General features: G+C 51.1%; 1 long non-coding RNA gene across 1 annotated transcript; it reads left to right on the forward strand.

Moving 5' to 3' along the window:
• Positions 1-2,441: 2,441 nt before the first annotated feature.
• Positions 2,442-5,842, forward strand: LOC105521189. Its single transcript, XR_001003237.1, has 3 exons — positions 2,442-2,798; positions 3,064-3,152; positions 4,058-5,842. It is a non-coding gene; the product is annotated as an uncharacterized LOC105521189 (long non-coding RNA).
• Positions 5,843-6,472: the final 630 nt, after the last annotated feature.

Here is a 6,472-nt window from a genome sequence, read left to right on the forward strand (position 1 = left end):
TGTAGCTGTGGAGACAAGACACAGCAATGACTTGAACCAGAATATTGATTCTAGAATTTCACGATGCCTCTGATCATCAGGGTTCTGGACCCAGGAAGGGTCCTCAGACACACCTAGCACTTCACATTCACTAAGTCATGCATGATCATCACCTCATCTGATTAATTCCCTTACTCTACAGGTAGGCAGACTGAGGTCCAGAGGCCACGAGACACAAACCACAGGGCATCAGTGGTGACAGAGATAAGAACTCAGCTCTCCCAGCTCCCGATCTGGTGCTCTTTATACCAAAAGTCCACCTTCCGGTTCACGGGTAATGCAAAACTTTTGTTTGGTCTGGGGTGGTTTCAACAGTAGATGCTCTTGTCTCTGTGCAGGACCTGCCTCCCAGGGGAATACAGTAGTGCCGAGAAGAGGGTGCGGATGGACCAAGGGCTGAAGATGTCCTGGGGATGGGGTGGCGATGGTGAATGTGCCTGCTGAGCACAGGAGATGGACCACAGCACCGGGCACCCCGGTGGGGTCCAGAGGGGAGGAGCCACCTGCAGGGACAGCAAAGCTGAAGAGGGGACAATGTAAAGCCACTTCTGTCTTTACCTCGCATTGCCTTTGCACCACGTGCATTTGAGGGCGGTGCAAAGCTTCTCACGTTTTATTCCTAAGTCTGAAACTGCCTAGGGGGAGGAGGGAGAGGAGTGTTCTTTCATTCTCTAAGGGCCTCCCGTGTGCCCTATGCTGCGAACTTCTCCTTTCTCATTTTATTTCCTTCACGCAGCAACCTTGTAAGACAGCGATTCTCATGATTGTATTACAGATGAGGCCTGAAGCTCAGTGTGGGGGCAGCTTGCGTAGCAGCCCCCTCCACCCTCTCGCCCCAGGCCACCACTCAGAGGTGCAAGGGAGATTCCAGCCTAGGTCTGCAGAGCAGAAGCCTGTGCTCTCCGAGGCCTGGTCTCCCACGTGGCCAGCAGGAGGGCTCCTCCGAAGGGTTTCCAGGGAGGCCATTCGGGCTGTCTAGATTGATAGCGAGCTCCCCACATCCTGTAACCCCCTCCCTGCCAGGCCTGTGCCCGTCGCTCTGGCTGCAGGCAGGGAGCAAGGCTGGGCGCTAATTTACACTTGTTTAACTACAGCTGCCGCCCTCCCGCCATGTGTCTATCCGCCATTTATTGCGCTTTCCAAAGCCCTGCCCGGCACTCAGGGGCATTTCCTGCCTGCGCTAATGGAGGAGAATAGACGCATTATATGTGAATAATGGATTATGATGATACAATTTGGGTCTCTTAGCTCTCACCGAGCCTAGGCTGGCCTTGCATTATTGATAACTTACACACACCTTCCCGAGCGTGTTTATGTAAATATTTAATAGGGAAAGCAAGTTAACCCATTGGTTTCAGCCATTTCCATAGCACTAGAAGTAAGGGCCATGAGGGGTGACTTGGGGGGGGCCCCAGCAGGAGTTAGGTTTCTTTGGAAAAACCGGGAAGTTGCCAAGACGCTCGCTTGGTCACAAGGAGTGTATGGTCTTGAGGTTTGGGTTTTCCAAGAGCTGAAACAAAAGGGTAGGGCTGCCTCACTGTTGGAGATCACCTCTGGTCGAGAAGACGAGTTGCCCGACACAGGCAGAGCACGGCGAGGATGTTGGGATGAGGGGTGCAGATTACTGGAACGCAGCTGTGGGGGGTGTCACCACTGAATAAATCGAACCGTTGCTTCCTATCTTACATGGCCGATTTCCTGCACTTCCCCATGGCTTCCACATATCACACTCCATTGCATGTTGGAAGGCAATGCTTTAGAGACTGCCTGGGTTTCACCCTAGGCTCCACCATATGCTCGCTGGATGGCAAGTTAGTTAATCTCTCTGTGCACTGGTTGTCACATCTGTAAAATGGGAAACTAATTTATTTGTCTCATAGGTACCCATTGTTGGTGCAAGAATTCAGTGAGATAATACATCTGAAGTCCTTTTACAGTGCTAGGCAATACTACCTACTACCATATAAGCTGCCACTGGAAAGATGCACACACTTTCACATGGGTCTTCATGCCATGGCACACATTAGCCAGCAGTGTTTCTGAGTGGTGTAGAAAATAGTTGTGCATCCCAAACACAGTGAAATATGGTTATTTTGCTAATATCCTGTTTCTGGCAATTAAACTACTTTGTCTCCTTTGGGAAATCACGAGGGTGGGTATGTGCCCCATCTGCTTATGCAGAGGGTGGAGGACCAGGCAGAATCGGGAGGTCTGAGTTGGCCTCCCTCTGCACCCTGCCCCAGGCACCTGCCTCCTCTCCGGCTTATCTCCCCCATCCCCTTCCCAGGTTGCCATTGACAACCTGCCATTCTCAGAGCATGCTTCCGAGCTGCCAAGTCTTCACACCTGCTGGCTTCTCCACCTGAATGCCCTTCTCTTCATCCTCTTCCTGGAAACCCCAACTGATTCAGGATATGGTTCAGTCATCACCTCCTTCATCCAGCCTTCTCTACTTCTTTGTCCTAACATTGAAATGGCCAGCATGTTCTTCTACCTGCCCGCCAGACATGCAGGCCTAAGGTCCCGGGAGGCAGATGCCGACAGATGCATCTCAGTATGCCCGGCACCTCCACCACACAGGGGCTGTGCTGGTTGCTGTTGGAATGCTGCAGGGCACAAAACAGATAATGCTGGAGGGAGAAGACAGACAGCAAACACAAGGCTCAAGAAACTCTAGTATGTAAGGAGAGGACACACATGATGGAAGAGGGAAGCCGCCATGCAGAGTGCCTGGTGCACTTTTAAATGGGAGAGTCAAGGTAAGCCTCACTGCAAAGGTGACCTCTGAGCAGAGGTCTGAGGGAGGTGAGGAACGAGAAGAGTGAACAGCCAGTATGAAGATACAAGGTGGGAGTGTACTCCCAGTGTGTTCAAGGGAAGCACCAAGATGGGCGTGGCTGGCACAGAGTAAGAGAGGGAGGTCTTAGCAAGTGGGAGATTCCGGTAGTGCAAGGCCTTGTGGCCCTGGCAAAGACTTTGCCTCTTGGAGGATTATAAGCAAGGTCTAGTGTTTGTGTTTTAAAGGGATCATCCCGGCAGCTATGTAGAGCGTTACTATAGGGGTCAAGTACCGCAGCAGGGACAGCAATTAGTAGGCTACTGCAAGAGTCCAGGTAAGATATGATGGTGCCTTATGCTCGGATGGGAGCAGGGGAGGTGGTGGGAGATGGCCAGTTGCTGAGGTTCTAACAGAGGTGGAAGATGGAGCTGTCCGGGTTTCCTGATGGTTTAGGTATTTGAAGTGAAAGAAAGAGCAGAATCAAGGACGACTCCAAGGTGTCACCAGAAGGATGGAGCCGTCATTAACCAAGTGGGGAAGACTGCAGGGGTGGTGGGGAACAGGTTTGCAGAGGGAAAGATGAGGAATTCCATTTGGGATGCATTATTTGACATATTAGATCTGAGATATCAAACATCCAAGGGGACAGTTCGAATGGGCAACTGCTTGTAGGAGTCTGGAATTCTGGGAAGAGGGTCGAGGCTAGCATTAGAAATGTGGAAGCCATCTGCATACAGATGGATGAGCTCAGAAGTGAGAGCTTGTAAGGAAGAAAGAGCCACCGAGGCCTGAGCCCAGTGCGCTGCAAGGAGTAAGGTGGGGAGGGAGGAGAACCAGCAAAGGATGCAGGAAGAAGCGCCCATGGCAAAGGCGAAAACCCACTTGTTGAAACTTCAGTGCGTTGGCGCTGTAATAAACAATTGTAATAAAATAGCCGCCATTAATTGAGTACTTACTCTTCGTTAGACACTTCACATATAGTTTTCCCTTTGATCCTAAGATTTGGCAGTTCTCATTCCCATTTTACAGATAAGGAAACTGAGGCTCAGAGAGGTAAAGCTGCCTGACCAAGGTTTCACGGCTAGTTATGGCAGCGCCGCAAAAAACCCAAGCTTCAGGTCAGCCCAACTAACATTTTTTGACCATCTGCTGAGAGCTGAGTGCTCTTGGTAGACATTATCCTATTTAACACTCTCAATACCCTTGCAAAAATAGGTGTCATTTCTACCCATTTTACAGATGAGGAAACTGAGGCTTGGAGTCTCATTAAGCGACCTAACCAAAAGTTACCCAAGGAAAAATTGGCTGGCGGAGATTTGAATCCTGGTCTCCTGCCTTCCTTTAGACACTTGGGGTGCTCCCGAGTCTGCATTTGGAGAAGGGAATAGCATTAAGGTATCAGCTGAAGCTTCTCAGCTTGAAATTCTAGCCCTCTTCCAGAGGCCAGATGTTAGGCTGGTGTCATGGGGCTCTCCACTGAGTCCTAGGCTGGGAACAGAGAGGGAGGGGACTCTGTTACCAAATCCCAGACCGGGCACTCCCAGGGAGTCCCTTCATCCCCACCTGCCTGGCATCTGGCCTCTGCCAGCTCCTGCCTGGCTGCCAGATGTACCAGCTGTGGCTCCTCTCCACGGAGAGTCTCATTTATTAATTAACGTGGACGCCAAGGGGGCAACTTCTCAGACCCAGCCTCAGAGCAGATCTTGGCACATTTTTCAGACTTTGTTTAATAATTTATCATCTTTTAATCATAAAAATAATTAGCACAAGAGCGATAATCTGTGCTCTGCCGAGAGCAGACCAACGGAGGAATTTTCAGACCGTTCCAGAACCCAGAGAGCAGAGCTTTGGCAGCGAGGAGAGGAAGGTTGGCTCCAGGCCAGGTGTCCTCTCCAGGACTGGCCCCTGGGAGTCAGATGTCAAAGATGCCGTCTGGCTTTTGGGGGAACTCGAGGACCACGCTGCTTTCCCAGGAATTTGAGGCTCCTGCTCCTAACTCTGACTTGGCTCACTGGATAGCTCTCTGGAAGTTCCTTCTCTCTCTGGGTCTTAATTTTCCCACCTGTAAAATGGGAGTTCAATTAGACAATGAGCAAAGACACTTTTGTAAAAGGCACCATGATCCAATGAGATAGCAAACGTAGAAGCAGTGGCTGTGGCAGTAAAGACAGTGAGCTGGAGTGCCCATGAGAGCCATGAAGCCTTCCACAGTCCCCGCTGCCTCCCACCCCCGTCGGCTTCTGCATCCCCAGGTGCTCAAAGAGCCCTGGGACAGACTCAGTTCTATCAGGTATAAGCCGTGTGGCCTGGGGCAAGTCCATCCCTTCTCTGAGCCTGAGTTTACTCAGCTGAAAAGAAAGAGTGATCACTCACAGCTCTCCCAGAGAAGATCCAAGGGAGAGGATGACGGGGTTGCCCCTTGGAGACATTGATCTCATTCTGCCCCACATTTAACTGCCACTGCCTGTCCAGACTTTGGGTTCTAGAGGGCGGGGCAGGACTGCCTCATCCTCTGTGCCTAATAGCACTGGTAGTGACCAAATGAGCTAAATGTTCTGCCAATTCCAGCAACCTGTCTTGAGATTGTTCAACCTGTACAGGCAGACACATCCTCCTCGCAGGGTGGCAGCAAGGTCCGGTGACTCTGGATAAAACCACAGCGGTTCAAGAAAGCAACTCCTCCTCTTTTTGTGGGGTCTTGTGCAAGCTGCTTTGCCTCCAGCTGCCTCAGCCTCTTCATGTGAAACTGGGGATATCTGTCTTAGATTGGAGGTCCCCAGAAGCAGACCCAGAGACAAGAATCCAAGATCAAGTCATTTATTTAAGAAGAGATCCTGGAAGCTCCAATAGGGAGTGGAGAGTGAGACTGGGAAGGGGAGGAGAGCAATGAAAGGCGGGTGAATTAGCTGGTGACCACGCTGGACCCAGGCCCACGGGGGCCATCTCAAGGGTTGGCAAACTACAGCCCACAGGCCAAATCAGGCCTGCCTTCTGATTTTGTAAATAAAGTTTTATTGGAACACAGCCATGCCCACTCATGTCTGTATTATCTATGGCTGCTTTTCTGCCGCAATGACAGAGTTAAATGCTTACAACAGACACCATATGGTCCTCCAAGCCTAAAATATTGACTCTCTGGCCCTTTGCCAACAAAATTCCTCAGCCCCTGGTCTAGAACGTAGTGTAGAACTGACCTCAGAGCTGTCTCTTTCGAAGGACAGGAAGCTGGGCTCTTTATGCTTCCACCCCAGTCCATTGCTGACTGTTCCTAGGGGCCCTAACACCTACTCCCCTAAACATACACTTCCAGTGCCAGGGAAGCACACTCTGGCAGCCAGAGGAACCCCAAGGAAGAGTCATGGCAGGTACGGGGCAGTGAGTGCCCAGGAGAAGTTGGAGACCAGGGCCGCAGCTGCAAGATCTCACTAAACTGTTAGGAGGACTAGATCAGATCATGTTTGGAAGTGCCAAGAACAGGGAGTGCTCCCTAATACTCCACACCTTCCATCATTACCACCAGCCCCTAACCAAAGTCATTCCTGGCTGGCTCATTCCCAAATGATCTGCGTTCACCTTCTTGCTGGGCCTCTGCCTGCCTGTCTTTCTTAGGTGCTGCTGATTTCTGAGCTCCAGGTGACTCTGGTCCTGGGAAGA

The sequence above is a fragment of the Colobus angolensis genome, unplaced genomic scaffold (assembly GCF_000951035.1).
Source record: "Colobus angolensis palliatus isolate OR3802 unplaced genomic scaffold, Cang.pa_1.0 Scaffold4, whole genome shotgun sequence".
NCBI classification, from domain to species: Eukaryota; Metazoa; Chordata; class Mammalia; order Primates; family Cercopithecidae; genus Colobus; species Colobus angolensis.